Genomic DNA, 9,811 nt, shown 5'->3' on the forward strand with positions numbered 1-9,811 from the left:
TTTTGTTTGGGTTTTGGGGATTTTGTTGTTTGTTTTAAATAGATGCTATTTGGGGTTGGGTTGGGTTTTTTTAATAGGAGGGAGCAAAGACTAGATCTTAGATTTTCCAACCACAAGTTACTAATAAGCACATAGTGGAGAACATAGCATATGGCTATTTGGGCTAGTGACTATATGGGCACAAAACAGAACATACAACTGGAAAGAGCCTAGTGTCATATGGCTGTGAGAAGCAACCATATCATATCATCTCTTTCAGAAACAGCAAGTTCTGCTACAGAGCTGAGGGACCACTATCACAGAATGTCTTGCAGCTCTTAATTTCAGGCATGCCCTTTGGAGACAAACATTTTCTGAAACAGGAGGTGGGTGTGTGGGGGGAAACAAACCACCAACAAATTTGATTTTTAATTTCTTACATTCTGGGTGAGTTGAGCACTACAGAACTAACATACTTAGTTCCTGATACTGGTTTTTGATCTCCAGAAGAAACAGAGTTGGTATGAACCGTTATCTGCTTAAGGCTGTATAGTATCAGGAAAGCTTATCCATGCACACAGACAGAAAAATACTCAAAATCACTGACAGAAATTCAGCCAATTCCAATTCAGCCACTACATAATTAAAAAATGCCAGGTTACAGGAATTTTTTTCAAGTTATCCTAGAACTAAAGGACACTCAAACTAATAACTAGAAAGTGAATGGCACTTGGTTCAGATTTGCAGTCCCAATAAAGCAAGAGACAGAAAAGCAGAAAAACGCCTCCCCTTTTGCCTCCCCTTTTCCCTCCCCTTTCCCCAAAGAGCATTTCAAAGCTGGCTTGCTCATCTAGAAGCTGGTCTGTTTCTCTACCTGGACAGATAGAAAGGATAGCAGGAACATGAAAAGTATTTAAAAGCACTGCAACATTTATCACTGATGGTATACATCTAATTATTGAAACGATGATGTTCAACAACAAGTCAGTGATTTTACTTATTGGCAGTCTGAGTAGCAGAGGGGAAGTAATCTCTGAAATAGTATCAATCAAATGAATTATAAAAGAGATTTAGAACTTTCCTTTTATTTGAGTACAAATAACACTAGATCTAATTAAATTACATGTTAAGAGCATCCTTATATCCCTTAATGCTGTACAAATTCACACATTGCCATCTGTCTTTCACATACACTAATTAGTCATACAAGAATGAAAATCTGTTTGTAATCATATACCCTGAATTCCAGCTTCTTGAAAGAGAAGCTTGCTTTACGTGCATAGGACTTAAGAGTTAGCTAGGTTTGTTGAGAGGGAGAATGTCTGTGGGAATCAGCTTTGTATACATATATATTGCACTTCATTTTGGTGTTTAAGTTCTTCACATTGTGTCCTACCTCATGAAGTATCTGTAAGGGAGTAAAAGCTGTCTTCACAAAGTAAGAGGCTGTCTGAAAAATGAATGGAGTAAACAATGAAGAAACTTGCTTTGAAGAAAAATAAAATACTTAGCACATTATCTTAGCAGATTAACTTAAATTCTTCCCACCACTGTCAAAAAGATTCTCAAAAAAAAAAAACCACAAACGGGCAACGAGCACATGGTGTTTGCACATCTGCCTTTGAACCTCTGATTAAAATTGTTTCTTTGTGATTACCTCTATTAAGAAAGATGCAAAACTTTGTTACTCAAGCACAACAAGCTAATATTCCTTGCACACTTATGCTACTTCATATATTATGAATATGGAATCAGACCTCCAAAATTTAAAATCTCAGGTCACTTAAGTTTATTTGCAATATATCACATCAAGTTCAAGAGTGTATTATTAGTTTCTTTACTAAAGCAGAGCTGTTTTCTGCTGAAATCCAATAAGCAGGGCTTAGCACCTGAAATCCTGGAATTTTGTGGTTTCTTTAGGGTCAGCATGACTGCATTTAAAATACAGAAATCATGTTATCACCTTCAGAAAACCCAGTTAGCAATTTTGGAGTCAAAATTAATTTGGTTGGTAACTGCTAATGATGGGAATAGCTGTTCATTAATCAGACTGCAGTAAAAAGTCAATTTATCTTTCAGGAGTCCATTGTCCCACCAGATAAAAATGGCTTAAAGTCTCATACTGAGATTCTTACTGTTCATATATATTTGCTGGGGTTGGGTCCTCCTCACACCTTACATACATAATGTTACTCAAAGAAGTTGAGGATCAAAACTAAATACATTTTGAAATATACAAGAGTCTCTCAATATATTTTAAAATCAAATCAGCTAAATTAAGACACATCTTCAGATATGTGGCTTATCTACCTACAGTGCACAGGGGAATGCAGAAGAGAAATCCCCAGAATAGAGCTGAGAAAAAATGTTTTGGAATCCTTTCTGACAATTGAGCTGCTCCTGGGGAAACTGAACAAAAGAATCTGGTATGCTGCCTACCTTTCTTATATAAAGCTTTGGTAGAATTTCAGTCACAGTAGTTCAATAACAAAATCTATAATATCTTCAACTTTCCTACCTTTGAATATGCTTTAGATATATCTGGATCTCAGGGAAAGAAAAGTCATGCAAGAAAAAACAAAAAGAAATATCTATGTCCATGCCATGTTTATTTAGCTTTCCCCTTTTAGCTATACGGAGTGTAAACACACCTTTGCTTGTCCACGTGTATATTTTTATATGTACACCTCTATGAGGGTATGTTATTCTATAAAATAAATATATAAAAAACAAGCCACCATGACTGAAATATCCAATACACACAGCAGTGACTGTTTTAATAGCACCATGCATTTGTACCCTGTAGTATTTCTATTTGCATATTAATGAAGTTGAAGGTCAGATGCCACTAATTACAACCTATCCACTCTGTCCAACATACCACTACCAAATACTCATGAGTGGACCTCTTAATGCCATTATGCAAATGATACTTAAGTACAGAAATAAATTCAAAATAGTGGCATCTAAAGCAGCATATTAGCAGGAGGTAAATTAATAAATATATTCAAGAAATTGAAATTAAAAATTATTATTCAACACTAGATTAATCACCGCTTAATAATATGTAAAAAAATCCCCCCGCCCCCGGTGTTAGTTGTAACAGAATAACATTTCCAGTATCTTGCTAAAATACATTAACCAACATTTCTGCAAGGATTCCAGCATGGGTCTGATTGCGAGTATATCGAAGTAAATATTAAGTAACTATCCTGATCAGTAGAAAAGTAAAGAACTGATTCTTAAATAATTTGAAAATATATTGAATTCATGTAAAAAACCCACAAACAAACCACCTAACAAAACCCCCATGAAATAAGAGCATGAGCACTAGTTCTACAATGGATAAATCATGATTTAGTCCTTTATCCCTCATGTAAAATATAAAGGAGAGCAAAGCAAAGGAAGAAATTTATAAAGGATAGCCAAAAAAAAGTCTCAGTCAAACCAGCAGAAGCATCCAGTTTGTTTACATAAATTAGACCTCAAATTAGGTAATTCTGCAAGAACTTCACCACTTTATGATGGTTTAAAAGATTAATCTCCTGTTCCAATGACTTTTACATGAAATTTTTATTTATTCTCCTGCACCAAGACTTTCTTCTTTGGATGCTTGTAAATAAAGGTTCAGTTTTAAAATTATAAAACTTCTCTGCAGAACAGAAATGAAGTGCCATGACAGGAGGAGACCTATAGGCTGAAGGGGGGCAGGGGGGGCATATCACCAGTTTGAATTCACAGTATATCCAACTATTTTTAACATCAGTGTTAAAACAAAGATAAAGGCAAGCCCTACAGGCAAAGTTCGAGACAATACAAGAATGCTATCAGCATCTTGATATATGTCAAGAACGATAGTCAGTATTTCTTGGGGATAAATTTCTCCCAGAGTAGAAATCTGTCACATTACTTTGCAAAATTTGGAAGGACAGAGAGTGCTATGTAAATCTTTGTTTCTGAAAGTAGGAAACAAAGCAGATCCTTTTAAAGTATGCTTCAGAGGATAGAATCATAGAATCATAGAATCGTCTAGGTTGGAAAAGACCTTTAAGATCATCCAGTCCAACCATTAACCTACACTACCAAGCCCACCTAAACCAATCAAGGGCAGACTAGACTAAACCATATCCCGAAGTGCCACATCTACCCGTTTTTTGAACACTTCCAGGGATGGGGACTCCACCACCTCTCTGGGCAGCCTGTTCCAATGCCTGACCACCCCTTCCGTAAAGAAATTTTTCCTAATGTCCAACCTAAACCTCCCCTGGCGCAGCTTGAGCCCATTTCCTCTCGTCCTATCGCTAGCTACTTGGGAGAAGAGACCAACACCCACCTCACTACTACCTCCTTTCAGGTAGTTGTAGAGAGTGATAAGGTCTCCCCTCAGCCTCCTCTTCTCCAGGCTAAACAACCCCAGTTCCCTCAGCCGCTCCTCATAAGACTTGTTCTCCATACCCTTCACCAGCCTTGTTGCCCGTCTCTGAACACGCTCCAGCACCTCAATGTCTTTCTTGTATTGAGGGGCCCAAAACTGGACACAGTGAAAGAATGAATCATCTTCTCTGGATACTGAATTCTGTAATATTTACCTAAGCAGTCTTTCATCTCTTTCTCAAAAATACTTAAGAAAAATTCTCTTTAAGATTTCATCTTGAAACTTGATTTCTCTATACATTAGTTTATGCACTCAACAATTTAGCCAATACTGTCTTTGTCCATTTCAAATTGAATATATTAATCTTATACCTATTCTATATTTTTATCAGTCCCTTTGGATCAAGGAGTCAGCAGGATTACTTAGGAACTAACCACAATTTATATACTCCATCCCTACTATTTTTACCATTCTGTAGCATGTAAACCCTTCTTAGTTCACTAAAATAATTCACTGTTCTTGCTTTGCTTTTGTTTTTCATCTTCATTGAAGACAATTGGACAGGTGCACTTAAGATAATTCCCTCTGTAATATTCAATAAAAAAGTGCAAAAATGACACTGGTATTTTCTCAGGTTTTGTTTTCATAAGGTTATGATACTAAAAAAAACTTCAATAGCTGTTATTTTGTTATCAGACTAAGAGAATAAAGTAGAAAAAGTCTTTAATTAACAAATACGTATCAACATTTTAGGACTGATAATTTGGAGGATTTAAAATAATGAGCAAAAATAAAAGCACAAAGTCATAAAAGATGAGAATGAGCAGCATGTTTTTAATAAAGAAGACTATAATAATCTTCTGGTTTTCATCTAATTCCATCTGGTTTCAATCTTAGAGGGTTTTCACTGTAGTAATACATTAGATTGTATCATGGTTATAAAAACCTGTCAAAGAAAAGATTTCCCCTCATGGTGTAAGATAACTGAATAATAAAACACTAGTACATCTGTAAATATTAAAATCAATCATAATTAATAATTTTAACATTTGTTCCTCTATTGTAAATTGCCATCTGTCATTTAATAAGCATAAAAGACAAAGGAGCTGAGTGAAAGACTTTCATTTCCAAAATCATTTAGTAGTGAATTATACCTTCCTGCACTCCTTTTTTAGGTATTTGGTTTGGCTTACCAAAGACCATAACGCTACGCCTCCTACTTTGAAATCTTCCCTGCAGCATGCACACATTTACTTGTACTAGCATGAACCACTCTAAAATGTTAATGAGGTTTATCTTTTCTGGAAGAACAGATTAACATAAGCAAAAGTCACCTCTTTCAGAGTCTCTTTCACGTGGACTGCATAATGATGTACTGAATCCCTTCAGCTGTCTCCCCCATATTTTTATACAATCTTTCCACCTCTTAGTCCTGTAACCACAGCACAATCATAAGGCTGCTTTCACTCTGAAAGCCTTCAGGAAGGAAAATCTTGCTCGTATTTGTAGCTATTGCTGTGGCACACCATCAGTGTGCCTGAACATATTCAAACCATTTTTTGATTCTTATGATGGGACAGAGAAATCCTTTGATGACATACTGTGTCTTGAAGTACCTCTTAGTGTTTACAATTCTGCATGAAACTGTTTTAATGTAGTACTGGTCTAATTTTAAAAGATTAATTCAAGCTTCTTTTAAAGTGCTCATAATATTCTGATCTTCCAAATTTACATTATTTAACTGAAACACTTTTCTCATTAGTAGCTTTATTATATTTTAATTTGTTCATTGTTTGGAGAGCATTGACATGTTTCTAGGAAGCACTGATGCCATGCAGAAAAAAAATCAAAATAGAGAAGAAATTATTTCAGTGTGAATTCCTTTAATATAGCTTTATACAGTTTTCATTTGTTTTACTTTTTTATGGTTTGGGGTTTTTTTACTCCATCTTTGTATGCCATGTAAAGGTCAAGTTTCCACATACAGTATTAAAGGCTTTCGGAGGGTTCCAATTATGCCATTCAGTGACATTTTAAATGGTATTCTAAGTACTTTTCAAATAGTAAGCCACTCTCACCTGGGTTAATATTTTTGTCTTTATCAAAGCAAATTATAGCCATCACAGGAGATGTTCTGGTCTCTAGAACATTTTAAAAATGGATTTGACCTAAACTGCTAGAACTTCTGGTCTTTATCTAGGTTACAATTAGAAACAGTTTGACATCTGAGAAATTATATAAATCATCCAGATATATTAGCCAAAAATACGATACTTCTGTTCAGACATCAAAATATTCAGTTTGTCCCTTCTGAGTATTCCCTCACTGACATGAAGGAAAGCCCACAAGGTTCCTCCTGACTGCAGAAGCAAAGCAGACCTAAGTGTATTTGTATATTTGCAAGCAAGGCAGACCTAAGTACAGGCATGTGCAGGTCAGCCAGGGGATCAGGCCCAGCCAGCATGGCTTCATGAAAGGCAGGTCCTGCTTGACCAACCTGATCTCCTTCTATGACCTGGTGACCCGCCTAGTGGATGAGGGAAAGGCTGTGGACGTCATCTACCTGGACTTCAGTAAAGACTTTGACACCGTCTCCCACAGCATTCTCCTAGGGAAGCTGCCAGCTCATAGCCTAGGCAGGTGTACCCTTTGCTGGATAAAAAACTGGCTGGGTGGCCGAGCCCAGAGTTGTGGTGAATGGAGTTAAATCCAGTTGGCGACTGGTCACAAGTGGTGTTCCCCAGGGCTCAGTTTTGGGGCCAGTCTTGCTTAGTATCTTTATCAACGATCTGGATGAGGGGATTGAGTACGCCCTCAGTAAGTTTGCAGATGACACCAAACTGGGTGGGAGTGTCGATCTGCTGGAGGGTAGGATGGCCCTGCAGAGGGACCTGGACAGGCTGGACAGATGGGCTGAGGCCAGCTGTATGAGGTTCAACAAGGCCAAGTGCCAGGTCCTGCACTTGGGTCACAACAACCCCATGCAACACTACAGGCTTGGGGAAGAGTGGCTGGAAAGCTGCCTGGCAGAAAAGAACCTGGGGGTGTTGGTCGACAGCCAGCTGAACATGAGCCAGCAGTGTGCCCAGGTGGCCAAGAAGGCCAGCAGCATCCTGGCTTGTATCAGGAATAGTGTGGCCAGCAGGAGCAGGGAGGTGATTGTGCCCCTGTACTTGGCGCTGGTGAGGCCACACCTGGAATACTGTGTGCAGTTTCGGGCCCCTCAGTACAAGAAAGACATTGAGGTGCTGGAGCGTGCCCAGAGAAGGGCAACGAAGCTGGTGAAGGGTCTGGAGCACAGGTCTTATGAGGAGCGGCTGAGGGAACTGGGGTTGTTTAGTCTGGAGAAGAGGAGGCTGAGGGGAGACCTTATCGCTCTCTACAACTACCTGACAGGAGGGTGTATTGAGGTGGGTGTTGGTCTCTTCTCCCAAGTAGTTAAAGACAGAAGGAGAGGAAATGGGCTCAAGCTGCGCCAGGGGAGGTTTAGATTGGATATTAGGAAAAATTTCTTCACGGAAAGGGTAGTCAAGCATTGGAACAGGCTGCCCAGAGAGGTGGTGGAGTCACCATCCCTGGAGGCATTCAAAAAACGTGTAGATGTGGCACTTTGGGACATGGTTTAGGGGGCATGGTGGTGTTGGGTTGATGGTTGGACTGATGATCTTAGAGGTCCTTTCCAATCTTAATGATTCCTAGTTTTACTTTCATTAAAAAATAATCCATCCACCAAGCCAGGAAACATGAAATTAATTATTACTCTACCCTTAACTGGTTTATTGGTGGACTGAGTATTGTTAGGTTAATGGTTGGACTGGATGATCTTAAGGGTCTTTTCCAACTTAGATGATCCTATGATTCTATATGTGTATATTTGCAACAAGAAATACACTGTCTTAATCCAAACTCTGACAAGCACAGAACTACTTAACAGGTATACACTGAAACATGTGACCTGCTTCATCTTTTATTTCCTTTTTTGCCAGCCAAGTACCTCTGCTTTACCACCTTCATCCCTTTCAAAAAAAACTTAAAAATTTGTACTGTATTGTTAGTGCCACAAGCCAGTGTAGCCTACCTGCACACATACTTCAGAAGTTCTTCAATAACTTCGTTCATAAGTGAGCGGTTTTTAGTACAGCTTTTTTTGTTTGTTTCATAATTCATTTCCACTGTATACAAAATAGAAAAATAAAAAGGTCTAGCAGGAAATTGGAAGTAGCTGAAACCTTGAAGTGTAAGTATGCTGGTGTTAGAAAGCAAAGTTGCTGTACTAATCCACAGTGAATACCCAAGGCAATAGTACTAGAATATTCACTTTATAGAACTAATCCACTGACATGTGATTCATTAATTATCTCCATTTGATCTTTTCATACACTATAAATGACTGCAGATGGAATGTCATAGAAAGGCACACAGAAAAGTAAGAAGTTATACTTGAGACCTGGTTATGATAGCTTAACTGTCGCCTAACACTGATAATGTTATTTTTAAGAGCATACAGGTATAAACACAATCTTTGTTTATCTCAGTGATTTTGACAACTCACACTATTATTCCAAAGCACAGTTGAAGTAATTCAAAATAAATTTCTACACATTAGCTGGAGACAGTCTGAACGGAGTGATTTCAGAAAGCTTAGCAAGTACTTTTATTTTGTGGTAATAAACAGAAGTGTCGGCCTTGGGAGCATAGTACCAAAATTTCCTTGTATGTAACAGGAACTTTTTAAGTGTTCATAGCGATGGCCTCAGGTGCGTAACACTTTGCAAAGGTCTCATGATATAACAAGATCAAATATATTGATTACATGAGCTGCAAAAGCACTAAAGGAACAAGTTCCCTTGAGGAACATACAAAAGATACTGTAATTACCTGTCACTGAATCAGCTTTGTTGCTATTTTCCTTTTCATTTGCAATTGAAATTATTTACATGACATTTAAGATTGTTACTCTTTATAACAGGGCTAAAAAGCAGCACTCACTGCTCTGAACATCTTTCAACGTTATGCAACAATGCCAACTGCAAATTGGCACTAATGGCTAAAAACACAGCTAAAAAGTAACCTTTCTATTTAACTCAAAGTTAAAAGTCTATTTAACTTCACACTTTCTGATCGAAGACAATCTGTCCATTCTATAAATCAGATACTATAGAAAGTACAGAATGATTGAAAAAAGGTGAAGAAATGTACTACATACAAGCAGGTACGCTGGAGTAAGGGAGGCAGGACTACTGGAAATTTTAATCAGTAGCTTTTGTTAAGTAACTCGCATTAGGGTTTTTCTTTTTTATGGTATGGTTATGTGTTTTTAGTACTAATGTAGAAGTTGCTTAGTCCAGTTCTTAAACATAAAAAACCCCAGCTGTTACAGTAGCTCAGAGTAAGTTGCATATCACATTATATACATACTTCCTTGTATTACATTGCCATATTTAGGTGTGAGGTACG

This window comes from Pelecanus crispus, chromosome 8 (assembly GCF_030463565.1).
Source record: "Pelecanus crispus isolate bPelCri1 chromosome 8, bPelCri1.pri, whole genome shotgun sequence".
NCBI lineage: Eukaryota > Metazoa > Chordata > Aves > Pelecaniformes > Pelecanidae > Pelecanus > Pelecanus crispus.